Source organism: Oryzias latipes, chromosome 19 (assembly GCF_053564925.1).
Source record: "Oryzias latipes strain Hd-rR chromosome 19, Olatipes_Hd-rR_3.1".
NCBI classification, from domain to species: Eukaryota; Metazoa; Chordata; class Actinopteri; order Beloniformes; family Adrianichthyidae; genus Oryzias; species Oryzias latipes.
The window spans coordinates 7,370,117-7,392,261 of NC_136255.1; the positions used below are offsets into that span (position 1 = coordinate 7,370,117).

At 41.2% G+C, this 22,145-nt stretch overlaps 1 long non-coding RNA gene across 4 annotated transcripts in view; it reads left to right on the plus strand.

Annotated features, from left to right (window-relative positions):
- Positions 1–242: 242 nt before the first annotated feature.
- Positions 243–22,145, plus strand: part of LOC110017230 (uncharacterized) — a 28,314-nt gene continuing 6,411 nt past the window's right edge. For 2 of the 4 annotated variants that reach the window (XR_013651662.1, XR_013651663.1), the window contains exons 1-2: positions 18,312–18,515; positions 18,951–22,076. This is a non-coding gene — a long non-coding RNA (uncharacterized LOC110017230). The other 2 variants (XR_013651664.1, XR_013651665.1) reach the window with 2 other exon arrangements.

Genomic DNA, 22,145 nt, shown 5'->3' on the forward strand with positions numbered 1-22,145 from the left:
GAATAATGTTGTTTGGAGGGCACAGTGTGGGCATTACTAATGCCAAAAAGGCACGTGAGTGGCAGACGGCGGCAGACGCTGTAAGCTGTAGCCTCACAACCTCGGACAGTGGCCGAAATAAAAAAGAAAAGGTCGGACATCAAAGTCAAGGCAAAAAAACGTCTAGCGCTGAACCCCCCCCCCCCCCCCCCCACACACACACACACACACACACCCGTGTCTGCCATGGGTGTGTGTGGGGGGGGGGGGGGGGGGACACCGGAGCTGACCCCTCCTGATGAGAGACTGGCGGCAATAATTGGGGAATCCCTTTTAAGTGGAGTGGTGACTGAGGCGCAGGGGGACACCGACTCGCCAGATGCACCGGGTGACACACCCCCAAAAGCCTGCAGAGGAAGTCCGAACCGGCTCATAAGCCAGTCGTCCTCGTTTGCCAGCAAGTCTTCTTGCTGTCTAAAGATGCGTTCACTCCAAATTCTTCCATTTGCCACATCTTCTAAGAGCGCAAGATCAGCCACTGTGCGTCATTACGCATTGTGATGGGGCATTTTATTTCCATCTATTTAATTACATCTGACAAGCTACAGATGTCGGTAATAATCGACGTGGAAATGAGAAATTGTTCAGCGCAAATGTAATTTCTTGTTGCTTTCTGAATGGTTGAGACATACGCCATACATTGTTTTATCAAAAATAAAACAAACTAAAGGCATATGCATGAATACCATAATTCCGTACCTTATGAAGAAATGTTTTACTATGAAAACAACTTTCCTTAGTGGACAATTGATGCATCTCTCTCTATCTATCCATCTGTCTGTCTAATTGCACCTTTATCTGCTCCGCCAGACGGACACATTGACGGTAATGTCAGTTTTGTACATTATTTCGTTCTGTTAAATATATTATTTATGAGGATAAATTGCACAACATGCCAATATTGTAGAACATATTTTACTTTTCTTTCTGCAAATAAGGGTTCATTTGAATTTCTGTTGTAATTTTCGTTTGATTTTTTTGTTTGTTTCACTGCTGATCGATCAAACGGGTGTTGGTGTAGGCTGTTAATTGTTAGACTTGCTTTGTGAAGTCTTCATGTTATTTCTGAGAGGCAGTATTGTCATTTTCACGTGTTTCTTCCATCTGCCGACGGTGTCGCCGTTTCTCATTTCACCCGTTTTTGTGCGTACGCCTGGGTCAGAGCTTGCGTGAAGGACCGCACATTTTCCCGTCAAGTTTGCTTTTTATAAATCTCAACTATTGCGTAGAGAGTGGCGTACGCCTTCTTTTGTGCGTACGCAACGTTTATAAATGAGGCCCCAGATCTGTACATTTCTTTCTGACTTGGAGCGGGTTCTGTACCAAATAACACAGAAAATGTCAGTAGTCTGTGCTGAACTTGCTCTGCCTTTCCTTGTTTGTGCTGTTTTAAAAGTTCCCTGTGACTTGCTATTGTGTTTGTAATGATTTCCTAACTGACAAATGGGTGTACGAAGATGAAAAATGTTTTAACTCAGACAAATGCTTTTACAAATATTACACATATACTTACAGCATTGCAAATAATCATATTTCTGGGTTCATTCTAATTTTTTTTAGCAATGTGATGTGCTATTGTCACAGAGGTGTGGTGTAACTTTCAAAATTTCACCTTTTTTGCTAACTTCTGGGGAGTCTGTGGTGCATCCTTCTTTGCTACTTTTTTCTTGGACCTCCGCTTTATCCAAAATACATTTTTTAGGTGCAATGGCCAAGCTATGCTATAATTAGGATTCCCCAAAAGCAAAAACTTACAGAGCACTTTGGAATTTTTGTTTTTATAGACAGAGGTCCATGGTGATACTTTTGAATCATGAATGACTTTTAATCATGACTTTTAATGAATTTGGTCGCCACGGTGGAGCCATACAGCTTCACCCAGATACCAGTGTAACTATGAATATTCATCCATGCATCTTGTTTTACATTATAAGCATGTTAATCTCAGTCCATAATCAGATTTATAACTGCTCTGCGACATGCTGAATTTCAGACCAACATTGTAAAATTTGCCAATCACCATGGTAGCAGAGTGTTGGTTGGGAAAGGAAATGCTGTCATAAATAAAACACATCACAGCTTCAGACGGGTGTAATTAGCCTTCACTTAGCTGCAATTTAGCACTGTGCTGCTGGGTATTAGCCCTGACTATAATCTGAATTAATCATCCAGAGCATCTGGGACTGGCTTTTATGTCTTTCTCATTTTATTCGTTTCTTCCTCTTCAAGGACATTTGCCTCTGTAACTGTGTTTGCTGATGGGGGACTCAGATTTTGTCCTGATTTTGTAAAAACAAACAAAGTTAGAGAGAATAATCTGTAAGGGAAACAAAAAATTTCAGAGTTTAAGATCTTTGTTGCAGCCATAATTATCACAAAAAAGGGATTTCTGAACTGTTAACTTAACATTTCCTCTGTGGGAAAGGTAAACAAAGAAATACAAATAAAATGTCAAGAGGGAAAAAATCTGTACAGCTTTGATAGTGAGAATATCTGTTTGTATACTAGATTAAAAATCAGCATCACAGAAGGTTAGCGCTGAGTTCTAGTCATGTGTAGATCAAACCAGTAAATCTTTACGTCTGATAATCAAAGCTCTAAAGGTCCAAAATGAGTAAGCAACTCAGAAAGGGAATATAAGCTTTCAACATCCATGTATTTATTAGATATACTGAAGCTTTGTTTTCCAGTATGTGGCCTTTGAACCATTTTTGTAACAAAGTCTTTATTTTTTTTCTGTCCAAATATGGCAAAACTCATAACTGACTGAAAGTCTTTATTGTTTCTTAGTGACCCTCATGAAAACAATCAGTGTAAATGCCAGTAAAAGGATTTCAGTGATTCCTTTCAGCAACAATAAAAACAAAAACATCTTTCCAATGTATAGATTATGTTACGGTTGACCCTGAGCCAGATCTTTCTTCATGCAACACATTTATGCAAATGCTATCAAGCATACAAACTTATTTAGTAAATTTAAATTTGTTTGAACATTGATCTGGGTCTCCCTGTGCCCTGAAAATACAGGGTTGTGTCAGGAGGGGCAACCGGCGTAAAAACTCCCTGCCAAATGAGTTTTAGTGAATGCAGATTCGCCATGGCAACCCCTAACGGAATAAGCCGAAAGATAAACAACAACTTGGCTTGAACATCTGCTGCTCCAATAGTCTTCGAAAGGTCAAAAATATGCAAACCTTAAGAAAGAAAAAGGATCCTTGCTTCAAGAAATATTCTTATTTTCTGTCTTGCAAGAAAAATAATCGTATTATTAATCTTCTTCCATAAGAAAAATATCTTAGTTTAAGAAAATATATGTCTTCATTATTAGAATTTTTTTCTTTAAAAAATAATTCTCTGTAAGGCATTTTTTAATTTATTTTAATCATTTTAATTTTTGCAGTGGACTGTGTCACACAGTGGAAAATCTAGTACCTGGAAATTTCCTAATAGTTTCTACGAAAAACTAGCGTGCATTAAAGCTTGCTAGATTGTTGAATGTAGACCACAATGCATTGTGTTTTCATTATTTTTTATGTTAAAAAAAAGGATTTCATTTTTTAAGACACTGTCCAAGTGTTCATCTTCAAAACACAGCAGATTCATAAAAAGTCTTAATAAAATGCCCATATTTATTATTTTTTGAATTCGGAAAATCTGTGAGCATGGTGTCCGAATTACTTTAAAATCCAGGGTCCTAGATAGTGCCACACTATACAGTTGCTTATTAGTTAGGGAGTAGGGAGGGAATTTGATTATAGCCTTAATACAATTTTTTTGCAATCTAATTTTCTCACAATCAAGATAAACTTGACTCACACCCGTTGACTTAAGTGAATTTTAAAACATGACATAATCTGGCGTTCCCTACATAAATAGATGTTTAACTTGACGTAAAAAGATTAAGCAACTTAACAAACATTGACCCCTAAATCCGATTTCTGCGTGATGTTTTGCGTTATCAACAGAGATGCTGGACATGCTGCGACAGACTGGCAACCTGTCCAGGGTGGACCCTGCCTTTGTCCAGTAGTAGCCCGAAAAGGCTCTGGCAACCCCTGACGCAGAAAGTGATGTGGCCGGTAAAAGATGGATGGATGGATGGATGAATGGATGGATGTTCCCTAAATTAAATGAAATTTGTAAAAACCTATCTTGACAATTAATTTTCATGCAAAATTGTGACGACCAGAGAATTTTTATAGTGGAGTGGAGGGAAAAGTACAATATTGCTAATTCTCCATTGTAATGAAGTATAGAGCCTAAATAAATGTACTGTTTTATATTAGCATTGTATCTCTTTAGTGCTCATTCATTTTATGTCCCCACAATCTCATGTTTCTCCCAAGAACTGAAGGAATAAAGAGGTTTAAACCTTCCTCCCCAAGATTCTTTTTTTTATAACTCTCCTTCATTTCCTCTGAATGTGAAGCCTTAACAATGCATTAAGTGATTACTGGAGAGCTCCAGCAGCTGCGACCCAAAGTATTTCCTGTTGTCATGGTTACTCATCATAAAGGAAATTATTAAATGCTGGCATTTGGAGCAGAATTTTTCTTCAGCAGTATTTCCACTTGTGTATCCTTTTTTTTAATTCTATTTCAAACAATAAGGTTTTTAATAATATATTTAGGACGTTTTTTTTTTCATATTTTACTCAAAATTAGCTATTATTTCCTGTTTCATCGTCAAACAGCTTGTTTTATAGATTTTCACACATTTCTGATTATATGATAATAATTGCTTATTTGCATTTAATAAAATCATCGCAAAGCTTTTCCTGCCTTCAATCCTCAGTTGCGCGTCTACACCTGGTACAGGTTGCGTTGTTTAACCAACCAGGTGCATCTGCACCTGCTCAGGTTCAGGCATCATTTTTGTGCCTTTTTTCCAACTTTACTTCAATCCTGTCAATTTTTGTTTTGTATGATTTGGGTTTCTGATATGAATGCAAGTCCTGCTATTTTTACAAGTGAAGTGTTTGCACTTACTTAATTTATTGCAGGGATCAAGTATGATTCCAGCCAACATCCAGCTGTCTAATCACAAGTGCCATTTGAAGGATGCACTAATTGAATCACCTCAATTACATTACTTTTCTGAAGCGGAGTGAGTTCAGAATTAAAGGCTTCCTCTGAACATGTCATTTCTGCCATGTGAAGAAGACACATTGCACTTGGTGATGACGTATATCTCCTCTACTGTCACATTTGTTTCCACCTGACCTTAGCTTCCTTTTAATCTAATAAAGTGTTCCAGGTTGAGTTGATTGAAAAGAAAAAGCATTTTCCAGCAATTTCCAAATCGTGTCTTTGTCCTTCCGCTGGTGAAAATCTTGATTTAATATTCGTCCATAAACCTTTTTCTAATGTAAAGGCATTCAAACACAACAACACCTGCATAACAAGATGTGTGGCTCGGCTCACATTTAACCCCCCACCCCCCATGATAATGAGCACTTCAAGTCTTCCCTTTGAATTAGATTTCATGGGCTTTGATCCCCACACTGCTCTCAACTTTTTCCTCTGGAGTTCAAACAGCATTTCTGCTGCTAAACCTTCAGATCTTTATTCTGTCTATTCTGTCTTGGGTGGTATACAATGGGTGGGATACTCTGGGAGATGAAGGAGCCATGGCTTTGGATCCTTCCTAAGTCTTAGAGTTTTTAATTTCCCATCGTTTTTGTTTTCATGTTGGCAGTGTTGAATACAAAAAGCACAAACCAGTGACAGGATTGTTTTACATGTTTTAGTGAGGTGTTTGGCATTTTTCACACTGGGCTGTTTGGTCCACACCAGAGTTTAGTCTTATTTTACATGTCTGGAAGCTTTCCTGCTCTCATGTATGGACCACACTTTAGCGAGTGGATTGTATTTGTAGATCTTTTCATGACAATACAAGTGATTTTTTGGCGTTTATGTGCATGCTGGCACATCATCACCATTCTTCTTGTGGGTTTACATAACGTGCCTTTGCACCATTACCCCTTAAACTATAACTTTGCTTGTGCACTTTTTTTATATGGGCATGCTGTGGGTGATAGTTTGTAGCAAGCACTTGAACAATTCGCAATAAGGGTTAAGTAGAAGAGACATAGCTACGTTGTATGGATCTTTCATTTATTACAACCACCCCAAAACATGTGCACTCCGCAAGATAAGTACATGCTCTGTGCGTGCCCACTGCACGTTACTTACGTACAGCCTGCTGTCACGAGTTAGGAAATTAGACCATCATGGCATAGTTCATAAGGACGTCCTACGGGCACTTACATCTGCACACCCTGCGCTTGCCAGAATGCGGCATAAAGGGCATTGTACTACAGCATCATCCATACATCATTACATTACCCTTACAAAAACTTCACGATACTTTTACCACAGACCCCAATGCTACGTTCCATTTTCAAAACGTCCTCAAGTACGTTGTTTGTCATGGTGGCCTGTCAGACTCCTCCCCCTCCCAGCTCTGCTCCAGACTCACAGCTGTGTCCACTCATCTCATCGCCTCACCTGCTTCATAAGGAGACTCACCTCAAGCATTCGTCGCCAGTTCGTTAACACTGATAGTACTTAACTCCGCTTTGAGCTACGTCTGGCCCATTTGCCTTTTTCCTCGCTCACCTTGTTTTGCTGTGCTCCAGGTCTTGCCTTCCACGAGTGACACCGAGTCTTCCATCCACCGGAGCAGAAGCTGCACTCCTCGACACCTCCCAAGAACTCCAGCCACGCCACCGCCAAGAACTCCAGCCACGCCACCGCCAAGAACTCCAGCCACGCCACTGCCGAGAACCCCTAGCATCGTCAAAGCTAAGAGCCTAAGCTGTCTTCGTCGTACTCATCCTCTATCCAGCCGACGGTCCGCTCCATCAAGTCCCACGACGCCTCACTCCTCAAGATCCGCTGGCTCCTACAAAATAAAACCTCTTACTTACCTGTCACTTACCTGCCTCCTCCTTACGGGCTACAGCATCTGGGTTCGTCACATGATCAGTTCATGACAGAACGAACTGGCCATAACCCTGACCCAGCTGACCCGGAAGGACTTCGCCTTGCCGTCAACCAACAGGGTATAATGCTGGGACGCCAAGCCGACGCCCTTTCTCAGATGGCCTCCGCTCAGCAAGACCTCTTTCGACGCCTCGACGGTGTGACACAGACTCTATTAGAATTAACGGGTCAATTCTCTGGTTCCTGCTCGCTCACCACATTCCGGCAACATGGTCACTTCCGCTTCCGCCTCAAACCCGGAAAACTATCGTCTCCAGCCTGAGCCTTTTCATGGTGAAGTAGAAAATTGTGGCGGTTTCTTACTTCAATGCCAGCTATTGTTTCAACAGGCTCCCCGTTATTACCACACGGATCAAAGCAAGATAACCCTGGTCGTTAATTCCTTAAGGAATAAAGCGCTGCAATGGGCCCAAGCCTTCCTAGCGGCTAACCCGATCACACACCTCTCGTTTGAACGATTCATTGGTGAGTTCAGACTAGTTTTGACCAATCTCGCAAACAGGAGGACGCCACCAGACGACTGTTAAGTCTAAAACAACGCAACCGGTCCGTCAGCAACCACGTAATAGACTACCGCATCGTGGCTGTCGAAGCTGGCTGGACTGACCCCGCGCTAAGAGGTATCTTCTATCAATCTCTAAATGAAGCTATGAAAGATCACTTGTGCACACAACCCGAAGATTTTTCTTTTGAGGCTCTCGTCGCAGCTGCTCTACGTTCTGACAAACGCATCAAGGAGCGCCAGCATGAACGCCCTCACACGGTGCGTAAAGCCATTCCGGCAGACTTTACTCCGCCTTCCATGCCTGAATTTCCTCCACAGTTCGTTCCTTGCAGAACCCCCGAAGAACCGATGCAAATAGGACATTCACGCCTGTCATGCCTGAGGAGCGTCACAAACGCCGAGAGGAGGGATTATGTTTCTACTGTGGGAGTCAGGGCCACCAAGTTTCACAATGTCCTCTCTGTTTAAACCCCCGAACCCCCCGCTAAAAGACAGGCCGCGGGTGGGTAAGTCAGTCATCTCCATGCATAAAGACTTCTGTTATGTTCCTGTAAAGCTTTGTTTTAAGTCTAAGATCGCTGATTCTCATGCCCTCGTTGACTCTGGTGCAGAACAGAGCCTCATCGATCATTCCTTAGTACAAAAACTCTCTCTCCCTGTAAAACCCTTAGACACCTCCATTAACGCTGCCGGGTGGGGGGTTCAACATCTCTCGTCCATTTCTCATCGCACCAAGCCCTTATTACTCATCATTTCAGGTAATCATCATGAGTAAGTTCGTTTTTTTGTCACTAACTCTCCTATTTGTACGGTGGTTCTGGGATACTCTTGGCTTAAAACCCACCATCCCCAGTTTGACTGGGCTAAACAACGCTTTATCAATTGGAGCGCGTTCTGCATGGCTAACTCCCAACAATTCGCCATTCCCTCCGTTTCTCCTTTTAGTGATCAAATCCTCGATGACATAGATCTAAATTCCGTCCCGCATTGTTATCATGAACTTAAGGCAGTCTTCAGTAAAAGTAAAGCAGGTTCGCTGCCCCAACATAGGCCCTATGATTGCGCCATCAATTTACTCCCCGGCGCCAATCTCCCCAAGGAGACATTTGTACAATCTCTCGGGCCCCAAAAAGGCTGCCACGGAAACCTATATCCATGAAGCTCTCTCTTCAGGTCACATACGTCCTTCCTCGTCACCCGTTGGAGCCGGTTTCTTTTTTGTCGAGAAGAAAGATAAATCTCTTCGTCCCTGTATTGATTGTCGAGAGCTTAATCAAATAACAATTAAGGACAAGTATTCGCTTCCCCTCATCAGTTCAGTGTTCGACTCGGTTCAGGGGGCTCAAATCTTTTCGAAATTAGACCTACTTAACGCCTACCACCTCGTACGCATTAAGGAGGGCGACGAATGGAAGACGGCCGCTAATACACCACTTGGCCATTATGAGTACCTTGTAATGCCATTCAGTCTAATTAACGCTCCCGCTGTCTTTCAGAGGTTAGTTAATGACGTCCTCCACGACTTCTTAAATCGTTTCGTAATCGTATACCTCAATGACATCCTGATTTTTTTACGTGACCCGGTACAGCACGAAAACCATGTCCATTTAGTTTTATCCAGACTTCTTGAAAACCAGTTATTCGTTAAGGCAGAGAAGTGCCAATTCCACACCACGTCCATCCAATTTTTTGGGTACGTTTTTGCGGCTGGCAACATCAGTCCTGATCCTGCCAAACTCGAGGCTGTTTCCCAGTGGGAACCTCTTAATTCCCGCAAGAAACTGCAACAATTTCTGGGGTTCGGCAACTTTTACCGCCGGTTCATCCGCAACTTTAGTATAATTGCCGCTCCCCTCACACCCCCTCACCTCCATTTCATGACCTTATGTCTGGAATCCTAAAGCCCAGGAAGCCTTCGATTAGTTGAAATCTCTTTTCGTCTCCGCCCCTATCCTGATTCAACCTGACACCTCCAAACAGTTCGTAGTTGAAGTTGACGCCTCCGACACTGGCGTGGGAGCCGTCCTCTCCCAGAAAGAAGAGTCCTCCGGCAAATTGAAGCCCTGCGCCTTCTTCTCACGCAAGCTATCCCCGGCTGAACATAACTATGACATGGGCAACTGCGAATTACTCGCCATCAAGCTGGCTCTGGAGGAGTGGCATCATTGGCTGGAGGGGGCTACTCATCCGTTTATAGTCTGGACAGACCAAAAGAACCTGGCCTACTTACACACGGCAAAAAGACTAAATTCTCGTCAAGCCCGGTGGTGTCTCTTCTTTGACTGTTTTCAATTCACAATCACTTACAGACCCACAAGCCGCAACACAAAGCCTGATGCCCTCTCCAGAAAATACATCCCGGATGACTTTTCTCCTCCCTCCACCATCATCCCAGCTACTTGCATCGTGGGCAATCTCACGTGGGATATTGAAACCCGAGTCAAAGAGGCTCAAGGTAAGGAAACCTGTCCTACATCCTGTCCTGAAGATACTCTCTATGTCCATACGTCCTTCATGTCTGATGTTATTGCCTGGGGTCACAGCTCCCTGATTGCCTGCCACGGAGGGGTTCATAGGACTCTGTCCCTGCTCCGCAAAAGATTTTTCTGGCCCCACATGGATCAGGATGTTCATGAGTTTATCGCAGCCTGCGTCGTCTGTGCTCGCTCTAAATCCACCAACACTCCCCCCGCTGGTTTTCTCCATCCCTTCCCCACTCCTCACCGTCCCTGGTCTCATGTAGCGGTGGATTTCGTCACTGGGCTACCCCCATCGCAAGGCCATACGGCCATCCGGTAATCCTAACTGTCGTTGACAGATTTTGAACGCTGTGCATTTCATTCCCCTTCCTCCCCGTGACCACCCGGATCGGCGTCCTGGACCGCCTGGAGGCGGTCGTTGAGGGGGGGGTACTGTCATGGTGGCCTGTCAGACTCCTCCCCCTCCCAGCTCTGCTCCAGACTCACAGCTGTGTCCACTCATCTCATCGCCTCAACTGCTTCATAAGTAGACTCACCTCAAGCATTCGTTGCCAGTTTTTTAACACTGATGGTGCTTAACTCCGCTTTGAGCTTTGTCTGGCCCCTTTGCCTTGTTCCTCGCTCACCTTGTTTTGCTGTGCTCCAGTTCTTGCCTTCCACGAGTGACACCGAGTCTTCCATCCATCAGAGCAGAAGCTGCACTCCTCGACGCCTCCCAAGAACTCCAGCCACGCCACCGCCAAGAACTCCAGCCACGCCACTGCCGAGAACCCCTAGCATCGTCAAAGCTAAGAGCCTAAGCTGTCTTCGTCGTACTCATCCTCTATCCAGCCGACGGTCCGCTCCATCAAGTCCCATGACGCCTCACTCCTCAAGATCCGCTGGCTCCTAAAAAATAAAACCTCTTACTTACCTGTCACTTATCGGCCTCCTCCTTACGGCTTACAGCATCTGGGTTCGTCACGTGATCAGATCATGACATTGTTTTTGCAAATGAGAAGTGTCTTTGAGTCCACAGTGTTGGTTTTGCAGTTCATTCTTCCTACTTACCTTCATTGAGGCAAACTTCAGGAGCGAGAGTCAAGCTCACCTGCGGTCCACACTAAAGGCTGACATTCTTGTGAGATTTATAATATTTTTATTAACACAATTTTGCCAATCTTTACAGTATAGCATTGTCCAGGGTGTAACTCTCCTTCGCCAACAGTACCTGGAACAGGCTCCAGCAACCCTGTGATCCCAAAAGGGATAAAGTGGGTTGCCAAACATATACCTTACCAAGGTCCAAATGGCCCTTAATTTAGAAAATGTTTCTCTGTATTTACCAAATTAAATGTTGCCTCCCTGTTACGAGCTTCCATTAGCATTAATCCTAATCAAAACACAAAGGAAATTCTTTTCAAATTATTGTTGAAAGACTGACCACTTGCTCATAAAAAAATGTTGTAGAAAAGGTCAATTGGGTACTTTTTTTTTAAATGTTTTAAAACCAAAAGGGCAGAAACAGAAAACACCTTTTTTTAGAATTAATAGAATAATAAAGAAGTTTTAAGAAATTTTTAATTTCTCATTAGGCTAAGTGGAAATAATTAATATTAAACATTTGTTTTTCACTTGTTTACTTATTGATGGACTGCACACAAGCATAAGCATTAATTATTAATACATGTTTTTAATGTAGTGAATAATTTAACCACAGTGCCAGCTGCAACCTGTAGGCTTCTTGTAAAAATTAAATGATTTGCTCAGACTTTGTTTGAACTATTTGTGTTTGTTAACCTTAAAGGAACGTTATGGGAGTAGAAAGATCAAATATTCAGCTGTTTCCACAAGAAGGAGATGCATATTTTTGCTAACAGACTCCGGCAAGGTCACTACCTCAGTGAGAAAGCCTTGGGGGATTTGTTCATTTCACAAAAGCGCTTTGTGTTGACAGATGCTTTGAAATGCATTTTAGCAGAAAAACAAGTAAATCCCCACCAGAAAAGAGAATGCGCTATAAAAGTTCAGCCCATCTTCTAGAGGGTCATACAAGCAGGAACATTTATGAGGTCTTAAGCAGCTGCTGTTACAAGCCTGTGGGAGAGAAGTGAGGTGCAGGTTGACATCTGGGTAAAATATTACCATAAAATGGTTCTCTCTGCTTTGTTGATGTAATGAAACCTTGTTTACTTTAGTCCCAGCTATTTTATTCTTGGAAAAAAGGTTCAAACATGAGTGATTACTGCAGCTTCTGAACTATTTGAATAAAAGACATTAGTTGCAACTTCTTTGTCTTTTGGCTGCTCCCTTTAGGAGTCCCCACAGAAAATCCTCTGACTCCATCTAACCCTGTCCTCACTCACACCAACCACCTTCATGTCCTCTTTAATTACACTCCAAATAGAGACACCCAACAACTTTCACACAAGCATTTAAAAATGGAAAAAATAGCTAAAAAATAAAAAAGCTAACCATTAGATATAATTATTTAAAATTGAGTCTTTTACAACTGGATAAAGGATGGATCTGGATGAGGGAAGTTATAAAAACTTTAAACCTGTTAAAATATCTTGAACGTACAAAAAAATGAATGTATAAAAAACAAGGTTTGAAAGTATCTTATAGCTTGCAAGGTCCATCCATAAAACCTGGAGCCTCATTTATAAAACTTTACATAGGATTTGCGTCAGAAGTGGCGTACGAATTAAACATAGGACGTGCGTACGCACAGAAGTATTCAGATTTATAAAACCGTGCGCACGCACATCCTACACATCTTTCTCTTAATAAATCACAACCGATTCTAAATGCAGCGCAGCTTTTGCGGCTTCATGACACGCCCATAGTTGCCCATAAATAGTCCGTGAAACGCCCACAAATTAATATTCATGGCTTGCAAAATCATGGCAAACACAGAGAGGAAATCAAAAAAACATAACTTTACTCAATGTGAAGTAGAAGTTATCGTTGGCGATGTGGAAAAGAGGAGAAAAGTGTAGTTTGGAGGGCACAGTGGGGCATTAATAATGCCAAAAAGGCACGTGAGTGGCAAACGGCAGACGCCGTAAATCATGCTGTAGCCTCACAACCTCGGACCGTGGCCGAAATAGAACAGAAATTGTCGGACATCAAAGTCGAGGCATCAAAGTCGGGTGACACGCGTGGTTCCTCCGAGTGCTGCTCTGTAACGCCGGGCCCAAAAGCCCGCAGAGGTCCAACAGGACGGCTCGAGGAAGTCGGAACCGGCTCATAAGCCACTCGTCCTCGTTTGCCAGCACGTCTTCTTGCTGTCTAAAGATGCGTTCACTCCAAATTCTTCCATTTGCCACATCTTCTAAGAGCGCAAGATCAGCCATTGTGCGTCATTACGCATTGTGATGGGGCATTTTATTACATCCATTTAATTACATCTGACAAGCTACAGATGTCGGTAATAATCGACGTGGAAATGGGAAATTGATCACCGCAAATGCAATTTCTTGTTGCTTTCTGAATGGTTGAGACAAACGCCATACATTGTTTTATCAAAAATAAAACAAACTAAAGGCATATGTATGAATACCATAATTCCGTAGCTTATGAAGAAACGTTTTACTATGAAAACAACTTTCCCCAGTGGACAATTAATGCATCTCTCTCTATCTATTCATCTGTCTGTCTAATTGCACCTATATCTGCTCCGCCAGACGGACACATTGACGGGAATATCAGTTTTGTACATTATTTCGTTCTGATAACTGTATTATTTATGAGGATGAATTGCACGACATGCCAATATTGTAGAACATATTTTACTTTTCTTTCTGCAAATAAGTGTTCATTTGAATTTCTGTTGTAATTTTCGTTTGATTTTTTTGTTTGTTTCACTGCTGATCGATCAAACGGGTGTTCGTGTAGGCTGTTAATTGTAAGACTTGCTTTGTGAAGTCGTCATGTAATTTATGAGAGACAGTATTGTCATTTTCATTTTCACGTGTTTCTTCCATCTGCCGACGGTGTCGCCGTTTCTCATTTCACCCGTTTTTGTGCGTATGCCTGGGTCAGAGCTTGCGTGAAGGACCGCACATTTTCCCGTCAAGTTTGCTTTTTATAAATCTCAATTATTGCGTAAAGAGTGGCGTACGCCTTATTTTGTGCGTAAGCAACGTTTATAAATGAGGCCCCTGGTCACCAAATCTTCCCATCACCTCCTCATTACCTCTGTTTCCTGCACCAACATGTCTATTGAAATCTGTGCCAATGACAACTCTCTCACCTCTAGGGATGCTCATCATCACTTCATCAAGGTCCAACTAGAATTTCTCCTTCAACTCTAGCTCACATCCTACCTGTGGTGCATACCCAGTAACCAAATTAAACATCACACTTTAATTTCAATCTTTAGATTCACATATTTGGTTTGGCAAAGATTTTACGCTGGATGGCCTTCCTGACGCAACCATCTGTATTTATCCGGGGTTGAGACCGGCACAATGGGCCCCAAAGTGGCTACGTTAAAACAAATTCTCTTTTATGTATTGTTTTTCTGGAGTCCATATCATCTTATGATTGAACACTAATATATACATTTTTAATTTAGACATATTTTATTTTGGGAGCCAGTTTAGCTCGTGCTGGTTTGCGGCGCCTTCCGTCCGTGAAACCCGGGTTCGACTCCGGGCTGCTCCCTGTTCCCTTCTCTACCTCTGCCGGTTCCAAGCCCGGTTTGAGAAGGTTGTGTCAGGAAGGGCATCCGGCGTAAAACATTGCCAAATTTACCATGCAACTCGTTCGCTGTGGTGACCCCTGATGGGAGAAGCCGAAAGTGGAAGACATATTTTATTTTGCTTTGTTTTTGAAAATCTTTAGTTCAAGACTGAACCTGTTTAAAACATTTTGGTTGATCTAAAATACGATTAAAAAAAAGGGTAGGGAAAAACAGCAATTCTCAAACTCTCTCATTGAGTGTCTTTTTACTCAAGGGGGTTGCAAAGCTGGTGTTCAAGTTCAACATTTATATTTTAACAACATAATAACAGATTTAAACTTTAATAATGACAAAAACATGGATTATTTTATTTAAACATGTCCCAGAACAGAACTCAAACAATTCAATGCTGTTTCTATCTCACAGGCAAGCTTTTTTTTCAGTTCAAACATTGAAATGACATTTTTAGTTGTTCATGTGTTTTGAAAATTTAAGTTAAGTTTATCTCTAAATGGGCATTTTCCCCCCTTTCTTAAAACACCACATAATTTTTCTGAAATAAGGTTAACACACATCTGGAATTAACAATGTTTGATGTCATTTCACCTCAGAGTGACATCTGTAACTCTGGTCCTGGGACATTCAATTACAGAGCAGAACATTTGAGTACAGGTGTGTCTTGCTGTTCAGTTGAGGTTTATGCATCCACCCTGAGGGATGTCCTGAAAATGAAACATACCATTGTTGTGTGTATGGTAAATATATTATGAAGTATTTGTATTGGTAATGCAAGTTGCACGCACTTATGAAGTGATAGTGATAGTGGTGCCCTTACTCGACACTCTAGTCGTTAGTGAGATGCACATACTGACCCCTTACTGACTGCACTCGAATGCCACACGCACAAGGTGTACACGAGATAAGTGCCCGTAGGATGCCCGCACAAATTACAACCTGTCTAATTTCCTAATCTCTAACAGTCAGGCTGCACACAAGGAGCGTGCAATTATCACGTGAACGGCACTTATGAACCCCTTGCGCAGTCTGCCAGATTTTTACTACAACTTGTCACCTGCACGGAGTCTATAGAAAAAAATGTGCATGAACATTTTCGCCTCACTGGGTTGTCTACGACCTTAAAATTTTGTGAACCTGCATGTCCTGTACAGGTTTACTTTTCCCCTTTAGACAGCCCTTGTCCACCCATAAGGGGCAGTTGTGACTAAGGCATTACTTATTTTACCCTTTCTTACCCTTACATGTTGTATAAGTGGTCGCTATAGGACCTGTTGCCCGCTGCATGCCTGTGGAGAAAAATGTGTTTGAACATTTTGTCTGTACGGGCTCACAGAGCAGTCTACAACTTTGACATTTGATGTGGGTCACCTGAGTGTCCCATACAGATTTGCCAATTTTCTAGCTGCAAACAGCTGGTATCCACCTGAAAAGGCAGTAGCCACTTAGCCATGTCTTTTATCCATTAGCACTGGCATCTTGGCTGCTTTTCTTCTCTTTTAGTATTTATTTATAGCTTTACTAAATTCTATTTGTTCAGGATCTGTTCAATTGTACCAGTGGTGGCTGTCCTTTGAACTATTGTTCTTCCTCACCATGCTTTCTCCATATTCATGGATTCTCAGACTCATAACTTATTGACTCAGTAATTCAACTTTGATAGGATTAGGATGATAAACGGCATAAGTCACCCTGGATGAATCTGTTGCTGTGATGAATGGCACGGCAGGATCCCTAGAAACTAACTGCAGCATTTCCTGTCCTCTGTTACTTCCTCTGGTTATATTAAGAGCAACTTTTTTCCTTTTTCCTTCTCAGTGCTCTGATGCTGTCACACCTCTTTCTTCCCTCTGGGTGTAATTTTTTCCCGCTTTGCCTTTATAACACTTTCCTCTTGGTTTTGACGTTTTTCTCTTCTTTTTCTTTGAATGATGGGGATTTTTCTCTGGTCTGCTTAGGATTTTAGTTATTTTAAGCAAATGTATGATAAAAAAATGCAAAAAGATCATACATTCATAGATTTTAGTGACAATTTTTCTCCAAAAGTGTTTTTAACGAAAAACAAAAACATCAAAAACAGGTAAAACTTAAAATCTTAAAATGTTGTTTTGAAAAGAGCTCCCAATCTCCTGAAAACTCTAAAGATGTATCATAATGCTGTTTGAAAGATACCTAAATGTACTACATATACCTTAAAACCAGCAGTTTTTTGTTGTTTTTGTATCATCTTAAATGTTTCTATTTGAAACATAATCAGTTTCTCACAATGCAAGGCTGCACACTGGCGCAGTGGTTAACACTCTTCCCTCACAGCATGAAGTCCCTGGTTGAAGTCTTGGCTGGGGGTCCTGGGACGGAATCGCCAATAGGGGACATCTCTGTGTGGAGTTTGTGTGGGTTTTCTCCGGGGGACTGGAGCTTCCTCCCACCCCCCAAAAACATGCTTCATAGGTTAATTGGTTGCACTAAATTGTACCGTAGTGTGAATACGAGTGGTATGGGCATGTAATTGTGGCCCTGCATCAGACTAGCTCTGGGATAGGCTCCAACAGCCCCCAAAAGGCATGAAAACCAATGCCTTGTATATGTTGAAGCCTATAATAATCACGTTTTTTTTTTTTTTTAAATCAGTTTAGATATTTTTTGGGGAAAAAGCAATATCTTTTGATTTATATTGATTCAGTTTTTTTTATTTTTGATAAACAAACTGAGAAGAGTTATTGAGGATCACGAAGACAGATTCACTTTCACTCGTACTTCACAAAGAAACTGTCTCAAAGAAGATTTAAGATCTAAAATGAACAAGCTTCCACACAAATGGCAGCAACTGAAGTTCTCATTCAGTCTTCCAAAGTGCATTGATCTGCAACTGCAGTCTCAAGCAGCTCGTGGATGAATGAATCTAAAGTAGACATAAATGGTAAGAGTAACAGCTTCATTTGTGCCCAAAATACCACAAAAAGATTAAATCAGTTCTTATGAACTGTTAAATTAGGGGAAACCTCTGTCACCAACACGAAAACTAAACAATGTACTAACAATTTGTGACATAAAATACGCCGGCCGGCCACAACTCCCTGCCCCAAGCTCTCAGCAACGGGGTGGGGAAGGGGGCCGGTTTGGTCCACGCCAACAGTCCCCTTCACAAGTTAGAGGTGAATTTCAAATCCACTTTACTTCAGAACTTCAGAGGTTTCATATTTCCTTCAATTTCATGCGCAAAAAACATCAACATAATTGAGCACGAATAATGTTTACTACTCCATATCTAGGGTCTAAATAAGTGAACAATTTACCTCATGTCTGACCATGTCAGACCTTTTGCTTTCCTTAAGTGATGTATAAATATTAGGCTAAAATCTCAATTCGTTTCGGTTCAGAATTTCATTGGGCTCGGTTCGGTACATTTCGGTTTGGTACTGCTGTTGTCATGGTGCCTCAGTCAGACTCCTCCCCCTCCAGGTCTGCTCCACTCCACTCCTGATTACCACCAGCTGCAGTCACTCATCCTCGTCACCTCACCTCCTCTTAAGGAGCTGCAATCCTTCAAGCCGATGCCAGTTCGTTGCCTTTCAACGGTGACTCGCCTGGTCTCTGTCTTGCTCTGTCTTGCTCTGTCTTGCTCTGCCTTGCTCTGCCTTGCTCTGCCTTGCTCTGCCTTGCTCTGCCTTGCTCTGCCTTGCTCTGCCTTGCTCTGCCTTGCTCTCAAGCTTTAACTAATCACTGTTCTCGTGCCTCAGGAAACCACTTCAGGAGTGACGCCAGTGTGGACCTTCTGCTAAGTTTCATCCTCCCCTCAGGTAAAGAGTCTGGGTGTCATCCTTAATAGTTCACCGTCCTTTGAACCTCACATCAGCAACATCACGACTATTTTCATCTGCGCAAAATAAATCTTTGTCCCTCCCTTAGTGTCCACTCACTTCCATTTTGATTCTTGGTCTGGTCACTTCACACCTTGACTACTGTAATGCTCTTCTCTTTGGTTTATCTAAAAAACTCTCAATGAACTCCAACTGGTCCAGAATTCAGTGCTCGTATCGTTTCCAAAACTCCACCGTTTCATCACATCACCCCCGTCCTTCAGCAACTCCACCGGCTATCAATCAAATTCAGAATAGAATTTAAACGTCTCTCTCACCTTCAAAGCTCTCCATAACCTGGCCCCATCTTATGTATCTGATCTTCTCCATATCCACACTCCCTAACGCTCTCTCGGGTCTTCTTCTTCTCTGTAGCTCTCTGTACCCCCTATTTGACTGGTCACCATGGGGAGAAGAGCCTTCAGCCATTCGGCCCCCAAACAATGGAACTCTCTCCCCCTGGACCTCACTATCATTGACTCGTTGCCTATTTTTAAACTGATTTTATGTTTTAACATACTGTGTCGTTGAGTGCCAAGGGTGGTGCTATAAAATGTATTGTTATTATGATCTAATCTAAATTATGGTTGTGTTTATTGAGGTAGAAGTGATTTTGTGAAGTACACAGCGCTCTGTCAAAATACCTGTTTTGTAAATGTTTTTTCTTTACGTGTTGCATACAAGGTTGAGTGTTATTATAAATAACAACTATTGGTGTTGGACTGCATGTGTTTTTTAACTGTTACTAACAAGGATGGATGTTACCCAGTGATAAAACAGGAAAAAAAAATATCTTTCTTGATTTGAATTTTAATTAAATATTGACACATTTAATGACTTTTTAAATTATTTATTTCCCATTTCCCGTGACACATTTATTTGATAACTTCATATGAAATATATTTATTTTAATTTGTCCCTTTCAGCCCACACTGGACCGTGATATAAATAAATATGTCTTGAAATAATTAAATGTACTGAGCCCGTGACCTGACATGGGTAATATAATACATATCTCATTCCCACAAATTAATATCTTATTCCCACAAATTAATATCTTGTTCCCACAAATAATTATCTCAATCCCACGAGATAATAAAGTTGTGCGAATGAAATAATATCTTGTTCCAACAAAATAATATTCCATTCCCACGCATGAATTCATTTGTGTAAACGAAATAATTTTTCACGTCATGAGTCATTCATAAACACGGATGTGAGCAATATTTGGATTTTAAAGCAGAACAGGGGGGTATTCCAGAAAGCAGGTTATGCTAGCTCCCACGGTAAGTTTGAGGCTAAGGAAGTTGATAACCTCAGTTTTTGGTTCCAGAAATGGAGGTGTGTTTCAGGGTAGGTCAAGTTTCCATGGCAACTCATGCTCTGAACATAACCTGGTCGGGAGCAGGTTTAGTTGAAGCTTAGTTTGTTGTCAGAGAGGTGAAGCAGCATGGCGTGTCGATTTAAAGATGATTTAGTGGATGAAGAAGCTCAGATAATACTTTTTCCACCGTGAGAGGGTGATAAGATCACATATGGATGTTGGAAAATTAAACTTTTTTACTTTTATCTAACATAGTTATTTGCTTCAGTTAAGATAACTCATTTGTTTGTTAAGTCAGTTTAAAAATAACACGCAGTTATCAGACAGTTATTTTACTTTCATTCAAATTAAGTCAATTAAGTAGGTGTAACATTGGTCCTGCTGTTAGATCGGCACCGCAAAGGATTGTGGGATACCATTTGCTTTGCCTGTCTGGACGGATTTTGGTTTAAGTGTGGCTTTTTGACCAAATGCGTTTAGTTGTTTAGCTGTTTTACTGTGTTTTGCTGAGTTGTTTAGTCCTACTGTGCTTATGTCTCTGCACCATGAGTAAGAGTGAATGAGAGGATGATGAGTTTATATTCCACCCCTACTGAGGTGTCCCATGGTGACATTGATGGAAAATTCTTTATTGAAGTTGTGCATTCTTTTCCCGTCCTTTTTATTGTTATAAAATGAGCATATCTGCCGGCTCAAACTTAGACATATGAGAGATCAAGAAATATAATTAATTAAGATGGAAAAAATATTAATTGAATTGGAGTAATATGACATTTAGTTAGATAAATACATAAATTTGAGTTGTATAAACAATTATTGTGTTTTTATAGACGTAAGAAATTATGTTGATTAAATTTAACTCGATTATTTGTTACTAATAGAAGTAATTCATTTAAGGTGGCAAAATTGGATAAGTTATATATATATGAGTCACAGGGAAAATGGAAATAAGATCAAAAACTTGTGCGTTTACTTTGTCTGTTCTTACTACAAGCAGAAACTCTTTCTTTTGCTGATGCAGCCGTATTACTTTTTTGATGGACGTATAATCTTCATACGCCGTCATTAAAACCTCAGACTCCGTCTCACTAAAGTGTAACGCTTTCTTTTTTTCCACGCGTTTCCATGGTGACTCCAGAAATCGGCGATCCATTGAGAATGTCTTTATGTACTTGACATGCACGTGCATTAACCCAGGGTTACCAAGTCGGGCGTAATTACGCCAACTCATATCCGGTCTTTTGGAACCGACATAACCCGAATAAGCAAGTTCAGGCGGATTTCAGCCAGAGTTCAGGCTTAAAGTCAGGCTAGTTTAAACATGCTTCCTGTAATACCCCCCAGATACCTTCACATTTCTGTGTCTGTGTGTATCTCATTACATTACATGGAAGACACGGAGGAAGTTTAGAGATCAAATTTATTTAATTTAAAAAGCACAAAAGCATCAGTTATCAGGTCTCTGTCTGGATTCATTCACATACGCACTCCATCCTGCTGCAAAAGCCGCTTTCTGCCGCTGCTTTTGTGTGATCAATTTATTATTGTCTCGATAAAAATAAGAAAAATATCATCAATATGCATCGCAAATATCCCATAATGCATCTCGACCGATCACCGTGCCCCTGTAACGGTGGTGCATTTGAAAACAACAGGATAAATGATAGGCTACGTAGCATGTAGCCTAGTGCCTTCAGATTTTTATTATTTTACCCATGTAAGGTCACGGGCTTCGTATAAATGTGCTCTATAATGGCCATTTTATTATTTTAATGCCATTTAAAATTACACATTTATTAATTGATTTCCAATTTTTCTATTTATTGACAATTTTAAATAACAAATTAACCCTTTATTTAATAATTTAATGACCGTTACATTTATTTCAATTTGTCTTTTCCAACCCTCACTAAAACATTGTAACGTTCCTTAAGAGTGTCACTGTTTTGGCTTTGCCATAATGTTTTTATGTGCCCTTCCCCTTTAAGACGGGCTGTTCTCATATGCTAAGGGTTTTGTGTGCACTGCCCCTTTAAGAAGCACATTAGCATGCTCCGCTCAGAGCACGAGGAGCACAGCAGAGTCGAAGTCCCGACAGAGGAGCAGAAAACAGTTGAAGCCACGCCAGACAAGTTGCTGTGTTTTGGTTATGTTTTAAGTTTAAGAAGGCATTCCCTGTAAGTGTATATTTTGTCTAAAAAACAGACTTATTTTGAAGTTGTACATTTTTATAACATTTTGAATAT